We start from the raw sequence: 11500 nt of genomic DNA, 5'->3' as shown, positions 1-11500 counted from the left end.
TTTACAAACTATACTTTACAGCCTTACAAACCAGGTCAAACCTTACAAATATAAGATTCCTGGTATAATGCAACACTATACAGTACAAATAAGAAACAACTTAACTATGAAATCATTTTTGCATTCAGTTAAGTAAGGGGGTTAAGTAAAGGTTTAGTTCTAGTCTGGGCTGCCTGGCTTCTCAAAAAAGTAGCACGTAAGCAGAGAAATGATAAGTGAAATCCTCACAAAAGCTAACAGCAGTACATCATCTCTCTATAGGGCTGGCACAGAATTCATTGAGCAAAGGATTTCCTGTGAAGACGATCATGACGCCAAACCCTGATCTTCACAGGGTGTGGAACCTGACATGCTGAGTTGGCTATCGAGTTGTTCATCTTGGAGTTACTGCAGCAACTTCTAAATACTTTCATTTTGTTGTCATTGTTCATTGAATGTTTTAGGAGTTTAAAGTTGAATTGTGTAATTTCTCTGCTACTAGTTTCACCAAATGTAATTATGGAATGACTGTTTACACAGCTTGTTGCCAACATGACTTTAATTGGTTGGACAAACTGCTAGGGACTCCCGCCCCAATCTTATGCTATTGGTTGAGCCAATGTGGTGCTCTTGGGCTGGACAATGCAGTCAGGAATTGGCCCAGTTAACCTCTGCTGGTAGTTGTAGTAACCATCTGGAACCAAAAAGCATCTTTCTCCATTGAATGATTCACAAGTAGTTGTTTATTCGATTTAAAAAAAAAATATATATATATATATATATATATATATATATATATATATATATATATATATATAATTTATTTATTTTTTCTTTGAAAGCAATATTTTAATTGCAAACAGACCACAGAATTAACACTTTTGGGGTAATCTATGTACATTTGGCTTATTTATATTGTATGTTATGATGGAATAGGAAAAAGTATTTTGACATCAGCTTTAAGGCATGTGATGTAAAGTGAGGTATATTGCAGTGCTGGCACGTTCATGTCCCATGGATTGATTTTGTATTAAAACAAACAGATTTATTAACAGATTTGTCCCCCTTTTTGTAATATGAATGTCTCATTAAAATTGACATGGAAACTTTTTCTCAGGCCTTTATTATTTATTTTTGGTACTTTCCAAATGCCTTGTAGTGTATGTATAGGTCTGACTGCTTTAGCCTTGAACCTGACACAACATTTTTAAAGGGATAGTTCACCCTAAAATAAAAATACTCTCATCATTTACTCACCCTCAAGTCATCCCTGATGTGTATGACTATCTTTCCTCTGCAGAACACAAACAAAGATTTTTAGAAGAATATCTTAGCTCTGTAGGTCCATACAATGCAAGTGAATGGTGACCAAAATTTTGAAGCTCCAAAAAAAATGCATAAAGGCAGCATAACAGTAATTAGCCCATCTGGCACCAACAATCATGCTACAGTCTAAATCGCCACGGTCTAAATTGCCCCATACTGATGGTTGATGTGAACATTAACTGAAGCTCCTGACCCATATCTGCTTGATTTTATACATTACAATGCTGCCACACGATTGGCTGATTAGATAATCGCATGAATAAATTGATGTACAGGTGTATGTTTAAAACAATTATAATCTAAACAAGAGTGAAATTAACACAAACCATTCCAATATTTACTGAATTTTTCAAAATTTACTACCGTCCAACAGTTGTGGCGTCATTATTCTCAGGAATTCTATCTAATCTGTAACAAGATTCCTCATGATGGAAAGCATCTTGATCCTCAGATGTCTTCGATATAATGCCAAAATGGCATTCAGACAATGTGTGACTTGCAGTGAACTAATCCAGAAAAAAGAATTGGATAAAGTAGGTCACATCACATTCACAAAAAGTTTATGATGTGTTTATTTTCGTTACATGTAAAACCATGTTCTACTGATAGTGTTGTACTTGGGATGCAAAGGACTGGTTTATATCAAAACACCACAAAATGGCATGGTTGCTTTAGCAATTGTGTTTTTCATCTTTCTTTTTACTTTTGCAAGATACATACCCTCTGCTCCCAATGAAACTACATTAAACAAACTCTTTGATGGTAAGCGTTATTATGCAGGTGCAAAAGCTTTACAGTTCATGCTACTGTTACCTAGTTATCTGCAAGGGAGGAACAATTAAGACAGGAAGTGAGATGAGACGAGAGACACCCCAACAGATATGTGCAAACAAAAAGACAGAAATAGTTTTTGTAATGGTCTACATTACCTGTCCTATTAAGAACAGCATAATGGCACAAATGCTAGTATACTGTACAGTATAGATGCATAAAAATAGACCAACTCACATTTCACCACTATCATTGCATGTAATGCTATAAATATATTCATGGGATTATGGTAATGTGTAAATATAAGATAATGATATTTATGTCATACCTAACCCCAAATTTAGACCATCTATCATGGTAAAAAGCATTTGGATTTTTAAGACACACTTAAAATGCTTGACTTGTGTTGCATTGGACAATATAATATACATAAACATGGCTAAGAAAAGTCAAGTTAGAAGTTTCAGACATTCAGGCAAATAATTTGGGCCCACTGTATTGACATTAGATAGATTTGGTTCAAAAACAGCCATATATTATGTGTGCGGGTGCCATTTATTTGGCTAAACAAAAAATGATTTAGATATAATTTGAAGCTTAATTTAAATAGGTTAATTTTCTTGAAAACTGTTCTGTGTTTGTGTTGAGAGACCCGCTTAGGGACTATCTCTTTGTTTGATTATCGGTATATGGGGGCGTATTCCTAATGCTGTAAACACATTTTTTGTTTGTTTGTTTTGTTTCTTGCCATTTCGTTTGGTAGCGCTAGTGGTGCAGAAATGACATACTTCAGGTTTAAATTAAATTTGACAATTTAAGAGGGGACAATTCAATCCAGTCAACAGCAAGGGTAATTAATTATGTCAAAAAAAGTTGCTGAACTGCAGAAGCTAAATATCATATCAGAAATATTTCATAAAATCAAAAACGTTTTTTTTTATATACTTCCTGTTACATCCTTTAGAATTTAATGAACATTTAACTTTTGATTATGAAATGATTTCTTGAAGGGTTGCTTTTCATCAGAACAGAATAAACTATCCATGTATGGTAGATAAAAAAAAAAAAAAAAGATATGCATACACAAATAATTTACATACTTGATGATGCTTATCCATACTAAATACGTTAAAAGATATTTGCATCATTGATTAGATTTAAATTTCGAAATAAATTTGGGCAAAATGGGTTAATGAGCAAGAGACAAGGGATAGTTCACCCCAAAATGTAAATCATTTACTCATCTTCGTGCCATCCAAGATGTGTATGACTTTCTTTTTCTGCTGAACAAAAACAAAGATTTTTAGAAGAATATCTCAGCTCTGTAGGTCCTCACAATACAATTGAATGGTGGCAAGAACATTGAACGTCCAAAAATATTTAAAGGCAGCATAAAAGTGATCCATAAGACTCCAGTTGTTAAATCAATATCTTCAGAAGTGATTGGTGTGGGTAAGAAATAAATCAATGTTTAAGTCAATGTTTTAAGTTTTTACTATAATTCTCCACATTCACTTCCACATTCTTCTTTTGTTTTTGCCAATTCACATTCTTCGTGCGTATCGCCACCTACTGGGCAGGGAGGAGGATTTATAGGAAAAAGGACTTAAATATTGAACTGTTCCTAACCCAAAACAATCACTTCTGAAGATCTTGATTTAACCACTGGAGTCTTATGGATCACTTATATGCTGCCTTTATATGCTTTTTAGTCCTTCTGGGAGTTCTGGCCACAATTAACTTGCATTGCATGGACCAACAGAGCTGAGATATTCTTCTAAAATCTTAGTTTGTGTTCAGGAGAAGAAAGTCATACACATCTGGGATGGCACGAGGGTGAGTAAATGATGAGAGAATTTTTGTTTTTAGGTGAACAATCCCTTTAACATTTAACTGAACTTTTGCTTCTTAAATGTGGCCTTGGTTGAAGTTAGATGTATTGTATTTTTGGTAAATGCATATTTTACCAAAATATAATACAAATAATATAAAAAAAAGTTTGAAATCAAACAATAATTGGTATATCTCTAAAGGGTTACGAACTCCCTGTTTAAGAACCTTTGGTAGATAATATATTTCCACAGAAATATTATTTGACACCTATTTTTTTGTTTTGTTTGAGACCTACATATAATAAATAGAAAATTATTAAACATAGATATAGGGATTAAAAAAATAAATAAAATATATATATATTCATCTCTTATACACTGGGGGTCACTGTTGACTAATAAGCCAGGAATATTTTTCACAGAATCTGAAAAAGTATGTATGAATGTTATAGAGCTAGATATACTTCCTGGCCAAAAAAAGTTGCTGTTTGGATTTAAATAAGCAGATCGAAGAGTCTATGATTGGATCATTATTGCAGTGATTAATATGTTTCAGCTGGCAACAATTCTTTTTACCCTAACTGATGCAGTGTGTAGCTCCTCATTTCTTAAACAACCATGTCAGAAAATATATCCCATGGTCGAGTAAAAGATGTTACTGTGTTTCAGAAGGGGCAACTTATTGGCCTGCATCAAGGACACAACTAAGGAGATTGGTGAAATTCCTGGAGTTGGGTTAAGAACTGTCCAACACATTATTAAAACCTGGAAGGATAGCGGTGAACTGTCAGCTTTGCAGAAGAAATGTGGTCGAAAAAAATCTTGAACGATCGTGACCGGAGATCAAAAAAAAGTGCTTTGTCACATGGTAAAAAATCTAAGTAGAACTCACAGCTATGTTTAATAGTGAAAGTAAGAGCATTTCCACATGCACAATGCAAAAAGAACTTACAGCATTGGGACTAAACAGCTGTGTAGCCACAAGAAAGCCACTTGCTATTGAGGCTAATCGGAAAAAAACCGACTTCAGTTTGCTAGGGAGCATAAAGATTGGACTTTTGAGCAATGGAAAAAGGTCATGTGGTCTGATGAGTCCAAAGCGATGGGCATGTCAGGTTAAGTAGGGAAGCTCATGAAGCGATGCATCCGTCATGCATAGTACCCATTGTACAAGTCTCTGGAGAAAGTGATCTGGGGTTGCTTCAATTGATCAGGTCTAGGCTCAGCAACTATGCTGCAATAAAATGAAGTCAGCTGACTACCTTAATGTACTGAATGACCAGGTTCTCCCATTAATGGATTTTTTCTTCTCTGATGGCACGGTTATATTCTAGAATGACAATGCCAAGATTCACTGGGCTGAAATTGTGAATGAGTAGTTCAGGAAGCACGAGGAATCGTTTTCACTCATAAATTGGCCACCACAGATTCCTGATCTTTACCCCATTGAAAGTCTGGGATGTGCTGGAGAAGACTTTACGGAGTGGTTCGACTATCCTGTCATCAGTATAAGATCTCGGCCAAAAATGTATGCAACTCATGATGGAAATAAATGTTGTGACGGTGCATAAAGTTGTTGAAACAATGTCACGACAAACTGCACCGTAATTAAAACTAAAGGCGGTCCAATGAAATATTAGAGTATGCAGTTTTTTTTGGTACATGCGTGTTCATAAAATAACATGACTAAAGTGACAAATCTCTTAAAGTACCATTCAATGTCAGGGTTTCCCGCAGAAAATGAGTTAGTTAAGGTGGGGGTGGGGGGTGGGCGGGACGGGGGTGTATTTGGAATTGCATAACTCCTGACACAAATTAAGACAAATACTGGAACTTGAGTCATATCTTTTTAATGATGTATTAGTTTGTCAAGGTAATAACATTACATCTAATAGTCCGTCAAAATGTGCAAAGCTTATTACAATCACTGCTTATGGCAGAGCTGACACCTAGCATCGCTACAGGCTATCCTCCTTGGTTTAGAAAAAAACAATTCAAGGGCCCTTCGGTAATTGCACTCTTTTACGAGTGGACCATTTATGCATATTTTGATGCAGGCTGTCAGACTGTTCCCCTGCAGTCTGTTCCGCAAGTCTGTCTTGATCTATACATGGAAAGTGAATGAAGTTTAGATTAGCGTCGAGTCGCTCCTTTACTGTCGAGTCGCTCTGCTAAAATTCGCGCTGTGAACATAAAGCCCGCCTACTTTGATTTGATTGGTCATCTCAAATATTCTGACATTGACGAGCAGTGACAGACCAATGAGGCTCAGATGAACACACACACGCTCGGCGCCGCTGCGGAAGAACGCGCTGATAACAAAACTGAAGCGAACACGAAGGCTTATCACATATTTAAAGATGGAAAGGGAGAAAATAGGACAGAGTAACACGGCGAATATCGCTCATATATATTTTTTTGACGACGTAGTTAAGGTGGCAGGCGTGTGTTGCTTAGGCGGCCGCCTTAGTTTCAAAGTGCTGCGGGAAACCCTGAATGTAGTTGCCGGATGCCAGACTGAGCTAACAATGGATGACATTGAGAAGATGGAGGATGTTCTGAGACAAAACACAACAAAGCTGGGAGATCTTCGAGCCAAAGCACTGGACACACAGTTCAACAAGGAGTCCTTTGAAAAAAACTAAGACAAGACAATGTTCTACACGGGGCTCCCCAACTTCTTAGTTTTAATTCAGATTTTTGAGCTGTGCAAACCCTACATCAGCTGTGGTCCTATGTCTGTGCTGTCTAAATTTGAACAGTTCATTTTAGTTTTGATGAAGCTGAGACTAAATCTCCCGCTGAAAGATTTAGCTTTCAGGTTCAAGATCTCTCTGCCAACTGCTTCTAGAGTTTGGCATAAAGTAATTGACATACTTCATGAAAGGTTGGAATTTCAAATTGAGTGGCCAGAGCGACATGTTTAAACTACAAGCATCACCATACTGTAAAAGTTCTGATTGGTGTTGCACCCCAAGGCTATGTCACTTACATATCTTGTGCCTGGGGAGGGAGAGTCAGCGATAAACAGATCACAATAGAGAGTGGCCTCCCAAAAAACCTGTTACCTGGAGATATTGTCCTAGCAGACCGTGGGTTCAATATTGGTGATAGTGTGGGATTTTACTGTGCTTCACTACAGATACCTGCATTTACCAAGGGGAGAAAACAGCTGTCAGCGTATGAGGTGGCAGACACAAGAAAAATAGCGAATTTGCGTATTCATGTTGAGAGAGTTATCGGTTTAGTCAGAAGAAAATATCAGATTCTGCAAAGCAGGGCTATGCCCATAGAGCACATGGCAACAAAACAAGGTGAGGCACTAGCATTGATTGACAAGATTGGGGTTATTTGCTGTGTCTTGTCTAATCTTTCGGAGTCTATTGTCCCATTGGAGTAAGGAGGAGGGAGGGATAGGGATAATAATCAGTCAGTCCAGTACCTGATCCCTCACATATGTAGTGTCCAATACCTGATCCCTACTTCTTGGCTCTGATGATGATAAGTAAGAGGACATGGAGTAGTAGTACCTGAGCCCCGACCCATATCAGTCTGTTAATATGTTTTCAACAAGTGTAATACTTTTTTATCCACTAGTCCAATTGTACTGGCTATATGTATTATATGTAATGAAATGGATTCTAATCTGTTATTGCACACCATGTTCTTGTTATTATAACAATTGTTGAAAAATCTAATCTTGTAAATAAACCACCATGTATAATTCTGTCTTCTCAATGGCATTTAATCTTTTCATTTAAATTATACAACAGCCAGAACTCACAAAGACCACACTCATAACAATAGTCAAAATGTAATCTTGTCTCATACAACCGTATTGATATAACAGCAATATCACACAGCCCACTTTCAAGAGTGCCTGGATCCTTTCATTACATTACACATGTGAGTTTGTAACTTGCTGTCCCAGAATTTCTGGAAGTATACCGTTTCTAAAAAAGCACTCAACTTTAGGGATAACATTATCCCAAAGTTCAAGATCAGGCAAAATCCTTTCAACAAAAATGTCATTGTGGTTCCACACAACAAAATCACAGTACTCAGCGTCTACAATGTGAAGCTGTCCCCAGGGGCGTAGCACCAAATTTTGGGCCCTGGGTACAAACCATCTTGCTGGGCCCCCGTACCAAATATGTATGTATAGAAAACTGACTTCTAAGGGGCCCCCCCTGCCTCGGGCCCTGGGTACTCGGTACCCTTTACCCCCCCAGTCCGACGCCCCTGACTGTCCCTGAACTTGGTAGTAGTAGTCATGAGTCCGGTCCAGCATGACATTATCCCCATCATTGATGAGGCAGAAGCCCTTTTCCTCAGCACACAAGCGCAGATTGGCTTCATCTTGGTGAGAGTGTGGACACTAAAATCACAGAGAGAAGGACACGTGAACAATAGATTAACAAATATATTTTCTGCCTTTTTGCTCAGTTTAGGACTTGAGACACGACTCAGACTCGAGATTTAGGGACTTTACTACAACAGAGACTGTAATATTACCTTAATCTCGCAGATGCCAGTTCCGTGACAGTCACAAGCAACAATCCCGTCACGTCCAACATATGCGTTTACTAAATCCTTGTATCTATTTCTTGAAACTGGTTCTAAATTCGTACAATACGGACTCTCCGCAACGGTTTCCTCCACAGACGTATTCTCCATGTTTACTTCCTGCCCTCCATCTGAAAGCGCTCCGCCTTCGCGCGTCATCATAATCACGTGACTGAAACCCAAGAATTCACTTTATCTCACATGTGGAGTCACATGTACAGTGCCAATGCAAAAATGATACCTTGGGAAATTCTTGTTCACCTCAGAATTCCCATAGCTACCATTTAACTACTTGTTAGCATAACGACCCAAAACAGACACATGTAAGCTGACAAGATGCTGTTAAAATTATAGTTTATAAAATTATAGGTGCTGTTATATTTAAATTAAGGCAGTGAGAGACAGACTTGCTGTTTCTTCAATGACATGCACTAGATAAAGCTATCACAAAGCTCCTAGAACACATCTGATTTACAACTTACAAGTTGAGTTTTTTTTGTCTACCAAAACTTGCATATTATAACATAAACACTGTTATTAAAAAAACATTTTCTCATTCTAAGGTTGCAGAAGACTGCTGGCGTGATGGCTCACTTTCTACATTTGAAGCCAGCTTGTCCAATTATGAGTACAGTGTTCAATTATTTTTGAAAATGGAATTGCTGAAAATGTACCAACATATTATATTCATATTGTAAAGGTTGTAGAAGGCTGCTATTAGATATGCTTATTTACTCTAGGTGAGATTTTCCCAGGATGTGGAATTATACATATACAGTATTCAACTGTTTTTTTTAATAATAATAATAATAAAACAACAACATCAAAACAATGTAAGTTAGTCATTCACACACTGGCAGCCTGCTAGAACCTTTGTAATGTCCATCCATCCATCCATCGTCAACCGCTTATCCTGTGTACAGGGTCGCGGGGGGCTGGAGCCTATCCCAGCTAACATTGGGCGAAAGGCGGGGGACACCCTGAACAGGTCGCCAGTCCATCGCAGGGCCCCTTTGTAATGTAAAAATTACATTTTTAGTGGTGTTTTTTCAAAAATATTTGAATACTGTATCCATATAATTAGACTTGGAAAATCTATCCATTGGCAGCAACCTGAACCTTTATCATTTTGATAAAATCTTTTTAAACAGTATTTTTTTTTTTTTTAAAGTTAATTGAAAGAATGCTTAAACACCACCAACATTTTAGTGCAGTTTGATAAACCACAAGACCATACATGAACATCATACCTAAAAAGACATTTTCCCGCTCAATGTTTTTACTCTGTGTTTTAAAGTTCCAGAGAGAGAAAACACTCCAAAATGATTTCGTTTTTCAGTCAGTGACCTTTTGGCATGGATTTTGATATAATCAGTGAACCAATCCTGAAGAAAGTACTAGGTCTCACTCACACAGCCAGTCAGGTGAGAAGCTATGGTACTGTCATGTTCATTGGTGTCTTTTGTCTTCGTGCTTTTATTTTGAAGTTCAGTTTAGTCCTTGTTTCCTGGTTCCTGTTTCCTGTTTGGTTTCTGTCATGTTCATTGGTGTCTTTTGTTGTTGTGCTCTTATGTTGAAGTTTAGTTTAGCCCCTGTTTCCTGGTTCCTGTTTGGTTTTTTGTAGTCCTTTGTAGTTTGTTATTATGATTGGTGTTCCCTTGATTGTTTCTTCCAGGTGTCCCTCATTCCCTTGTTTGTTCCTCTTGTATTTAAACCCTGGTTTCTTGTTCAGTCCTTGTCGATCGTTGTTTGATGTATGTGCATGAATGTTTGCTGCCCTAGTTCTCTGTTTATTTTTGCCCTGGTTCTCCGTTTAAGTTTATTTCACCCTTGTGGGTTTTTCCTTTGTTTATTCGTTTGTTCATTTAATAAAAGTCTAAACTGCATTTGGATCCTCTCTCCTCGTCTGCCTTGCTGCTCAAACGTAACAGAACGATCGACCGCATATGGATCCAGCAGTACTACAGGCGAACTTCAGAATCCTCTGCCTGAAACAAGAGGACAGTCCTGTGGAGGACCACATCCGCGACTTCCTCGAGCTGGCGAGTGTCGCGGACTTCCCCGACTCCTCCCTGGTGGCTTTCTTCAGGGGCAATCTGAACAGTTCGCTTAAGGAGCGGTTGCCACCGCCGACGCGCGGCTGGACTCTCCTGGAATTCGTGGAGGAGACTTTGCTGGTCTGCGGCTCGTCACTCACTGTGGGCGTTGTTGAGGAGGACCCTGCCTCTCCTCCCGCAGTGGTGACCCTCCAGTCGTCCATGGCTCGTCCTTTCGCGCCTGCCCCACCTGCCAGCAAGCCAACCTCCTGCCTTAATCCACGAACCAGCATCGCCAGCTTGGTCCGCTCCAGAGCCGGTGTGCCCAGCTTCCTCTGCTCCTGCGCCAGCGCGCTCAACCTCGTCAGCCCGAAGGAGGAGGAGGAGGGCAGAAGCTTCTGCTCGCTACGCCACACCTTCCACAGCCAGCGAGCCAGAGCCCACGGTGAGCGAGCCAGAGCCCTCGTCAGCCACGGTCAACCAGCCAGAGCCCTTAGCCCCAGAGGTCAGTGAGCCAGAGCCTGTCGCTTCAGAGGTCAGTGAGCCAGCGCCTGTCGCCTCAGAGGTCAGTGAGCCAGCGCCTGTCGCCTCTGATGTCAGTGAGCCTGCGCCTGTCGCCTCCGATGTCAGTGAGCCTGCGCCTGTCGCCTCCGATGTCAGTGAGCCAGCGCCTGTCGCCTCCGATGTCAGTGAGCCAGCGCCTGTCGCCTCCGATGTCCCTGAGCCAGCGCCTGTCGCCTCCGATGTCCCTGAGCCAGCGCCTGTCGCCTCCGATGTCCCTGAGCCAGCGCCTGTCGCCTCCGATGTCCATGAGCCAGTACCTCCCGAGCTTCCCAGAGCTCCGCCTCCGGAGCTTCCCAGGGCTCCGCCTCCTGAGCCTTCCATGGCTCCGCCTCCCAAGTCTCTCGTCTTCCAGGGCTCCTCCTCCCGAGCCTCCCAGGGCTCCGCCTCCTGAGCCTTCCATGGCTCCGCCTCCCAAGTCTCTCGTCT

This window comes from Xyrauchen texanus, chromosome 36 (genome assembly GCF_025860055.1).
Source record: "Xyrauchen texanus isolate HMW12.3.18 chromosome 36, RBS_HiC_50CHRs, whole genome shotgun sequence".
Classification (NCBI taxonomy): domain Eukaryota; kingdom Metazoa; phylum Chordata; class Actinopteri; order Cypriniformes; family Catostomidae; genus Xyrauchen; species Xyrauchen texanus.
Note: the sequence above shows the minus strand (reverse complement) of the source record.